This window comes from Bos grunniens, chromosome 27 (assembly GCF_055505025.1).
Source record: "Bos grunniens cultivar Pamir isolate PY7600 chromosome 27, Bosgru_T2T1.0, whole genome shotgun sequence".
NCBI lineage: Eukaryota > Metazoa > Chordata > Mammalia > Artiodactyla > Bovidae > Bos > Bos grunniens.
The window spans coordinates 1,524,323-1,528,142 of record NC_141191.1 but is presented as its reverse complement, the minus strand read 5'-3'; the positions used below and the strand labels follow the sequence as shown (position 1 = coordinate 1,528,142).

The window sequence follows — 3,820 nt, the reverse complement described above, 5'->3', positions numbered from 1 at the left end:
GTGCGCCACAGCTCTCGGGTCTTGGACAAACTGTGTTATAGCTCTTAAGCAAATCAGTGTTACAGCTCTATTTTATTTAGAAGATAGCAGGAGAATCCATCCTCGAAGCGTGAGGGCATGCCAACCCAAAGACTCGAAGAGAACAGAGTGGAGGAGTGCACGGGGAGGGGGAGAGAGAGAGAGAGAGAGCGAGTGAGCACATGCACACAGGAGAGAGTCCATGAGAAAGCACTTTGGCTCCTCCTTTTATATGTTTTTTTCCTCCACCTGGGCCTGCCCTATGCAAATTGGGCTTAGCCAGGAGTGCTGTTTGTTCTGCCTGAAGTCTTCACTCTGGTCCTCGGACCTTCCTTTGACCTTCCTTGTCTTTTAGCCACTGCCATTTTGGACTCCTTTTCCCTATTCTACCTACCTAACATTCCCCCCTCAAGAGATGGGAGGCCCAATTCTTTGGGAATAGGGGCATCGAGGTCTTTCTGGCTACTTCCTGCTGAATTGGGACAGCGATGGGTATTGGGCCTCCCCCTCTTGCTAGTCTCAATCCTCAGAGTCCTTATAGAGGTGTCCAAGGGTGTGTGATGTTTTCCGTGGTCGGCTGTAGTTTTATATCTTTGTTGAACTGGCACTGCATATTGTAGCTGGTTGACCTGGGCAGAGACAAAACAGGTTAGACAATTGACAGTACGTGGAATAATCATAAGCATCATCAATATAGCATAACAAGGACTAGTAGGGACATTGGTCAATTTTAAATTCACATGGCCAGGATGGCTCAAGTCGTTCCTTGTTCAGGGATCAGAAGATCTATCTCCTGTCTATTTTGGAATACAGTCTCTGTCAAGCTGTGTTGGCTCTTTAGAGTTATCCTGAGAAATTTTATCCCCAGAAACCAGGTTTTGGGGGTGTTCATTAGAATGACACTCATTGGTAGTTCTGAATAGGTATCTGAGATCTCCCAGGGGCTCACAGTTGTATCGTGTGCCCTCTTATGTTTTCTTCCACATTTTGACTCGTGAGTAGTGAATCCAGGAGTCATGTCCTGGTACCTTGACTGCTGTGGGGGTAGAAAGTATTACAGGGTAGGGGCCCTTCCATGTGTGCTGGAGTTGAGCCTTTGGGGACCCATCTTTCTAGACTTTAATTAGGACTTGAGTTCCTGGAGCATATAGTGGTGACTCTTTAGAATCTTTTGGGTCCTGGTTCATACCCCACAAGCGTATATCCTGTTGGAATTGCCCAGTGGCCAAGGTATAAGACTGGAGGGTCTGAACCTCTGGATCTAGGAAGAGGGACAATGTGGGTGCAGAGGAGAGCTATTGGTAAAGCCTCCTTCCATCCCAGGGAGGTCTCTTGGGTTATCTTTTTTACCGCTGATTTTAAGAATTGATTGGCTCTTTCTATTTTTCCTGAAGATTGAGGCTTCCAGGCACAATGGAGATAATAAGTAATGCCCAATGCTTTCGAGACCCCTTGGGTGACCTTAAAAGTAAATGATGTCCCATTGTCACTTTGTAATGACCTGGGCAGACCAAATCTTGGAATGATTTCATGGAGCAGTTTTTTTACCACCTCTTCAGCCTTCTCAGTCCGGGTGGGAAAGCCTTCAATCCATCCTGTGAATGTATCTATCATAACTAATAGGTATTTATACCCTTGAGAAACTGGCATTTGGGTGAAGTCCATCTGCCAGTCCTCTCCTGGGTAGGCCCCACATCGTTGGATGGGCTGGGCCAGCTGGGGTCTTCAAGCTCCTTGGAGGTTGTTTAATTGGCAAGTGGGACAAGAGGAGATCAGCTGTTTTATAGTTGTTTGGAAGCCTGTTCCTCTGAAGGGCCTTTCTAGTAATCTTTGGAGGGCCTTTTCTCCTAAATGAGTAGTGGCATGTAAGGAGTTAACCAACTTCCATTGGAGGTTCCCAGGCAGAAAAAGGAGTCCCTCCTTTTGGAACCACCCCATATGATCTTCTTGAAAGCCCTCGCTTTTAGCTTCAAGAGTCTCACCTTCAGTATATGAAGGAGTTTCTGGCATATTAGTCTGTGGAACTAAGGTGGCAATCCCTATTAGGTCATGGTTCTGTAATGCTGCTCTCCTAGCTGCCTGATCAGCTGCTTGGTTCCCTCGTGCCACTTCCGTGTTCCCTTTTTGGTGTCCTTTACAGTGGGAGACTGAAACCTCAGTGGGCAGAGGGACTGCCTCCAAGAGTCAAAGAATCTGATCACCATATTTGATTGGGGACCCTCGAGTGGTCAAGTGGCCCCTTTCTTTCCAATAGCTGCATGTGCATGTAGCACCAGAAAGGCATGGAGTCAGTGTAAATGGCTATTCTTTTTCCTTTTTTCAGCTCTTAAGCTCGAGTCAGGGCAATGAGCTCAGCTAATTGGGCTGAAGTACCTGGTGGCAGAGGCTTAGCCTCTATGGTCTCAAAATTGGAGACTACTACATACCCGGCTCTTCTTTTTCCATCCAAGACAAAGCTGCTTCCATCAGTGTGCCAGATTTCCTCAGGATTGGTCAGAGAATCTTCTGACAATCCCTCTCAGGGTTTTGTCCAGTGGTCCAAGGTTTCTAGACAAGAGTGAAAGGGGAGAGAGCCCTCGGGGGTAGGTAGGAGGGTGACTGGGTCAAGAACCTCACAAGGGGATATAGTGAGGCCTGGATTTTCCATCAGCATTACTTGATATCTGAGGATTCTTTGATCAGACATCCATAAATGGCCTCTCCCATTTATGAGTTGTTTTACTTGGTGGCTGGTAAAAATAGTTAGTTTGCCCCCAAAGGAGAGTTTTAAAGCATCTTCTATCATGATTGCAATAGCTGCAAGATTTCGAAGGCAGGGAGGCTAGCCTCGGGTAGTTGGATCGAGCCTCTTGGATATGTAAGCTACAGGCTGGGGCTCAGATCCCAACCTTTGAGTTAACACTCCCAAGGCTATTCCCTCTCTTTCATGGACATAAAGTTGGAATGCTTTTTCTGGGTCTGGCAACCTCAAGGCAGGTGCCTGAGTTAAGGCCTGTTTTAGTGTAGCTTCTCCCTTCTTTTGAGGAGTTCCCCACATCAGTGGGATTGAATCATCTCTCCCTTTAAGCTTTCATATAAGGGATTGGCAATTAAACCATAGTTGGGTATCCAGATTCTACAATACCCAGTTAGCCCCAGGAAAGCTCGCAATTGTTTTCGAGTCGTGGGGGAGGGCAACTGGAGAATTCCTCGTACCCAATCAGAGGACAGCCTCCTGGACCCGTGTGTAATCTGAACTCCCAGGTAAGTGACCTTTGTCTCGACCATCTGTGCCTTAGCACGGGAGACTTTATATCCCCTTTCTGCCAAGAAGTTTAGAACCTGAATTGCATGTTGTTGGGCACTTTAATCATCTGGAGAGCAGATTAGTAGGTCATCTATGTATTGTAATATTTTCCCACTAGGTCCCAGGTCCAGATCTAGGAGATCCCGGCTAAGGGCTTGTCCAAACAGGTGGGGGCTATCTCTGAACCCCTGAGGTAATACTATCCAAGTCATTTGTTAGTGTTTTCTCCTGAGGCTTCCTACTCAAAGGCAAAAAGCTATTGGGATTCTTTAGCCAGTGGTATGCAAAAAAAAAAAAAAATGCATCTTTGGGATCCAAGACTGTAAACCACTTGGCACTGGGTAGGATTTCTCCCAAGATTACATAGGGGATTGGGTACTGTGGGTTGGAGGGGGACTACAGCTTTATTTATGATCCAGAGATCTTGAACCATTCGCCAGGTTCCGTCTTTTTTCTTTACTGAGAGGATTGGGGTGTTATATGGTGAACTGGTGGGGAACAATAGCCCACAAGCAA

General features: G+C 46.6%; 1 long non-coding RNA gene across 1 annotated transcript; it reads right to left on the bottom strand.

Annotated features, from left to right (window-relative positions):
* Window positions 1-212: 212 nt before the first annotated feature.
* On the bottom strand, window positions 213-3,134 carry LOC147343393 (uncharacterized). Its single transcript, XR_015156351.1, has 2 exons — window positions 2,445-3,134; window positions 213-647 (listed from the first exon to the last, which is right to left on the bottom strand). It is a non-coding gene; the product is annotated as an uncharacterized LOC147343393 (long non-coding RNA).
* Between the last annotated feature and the right edge of the window lie 686 nt (window positions 3,135-3,820).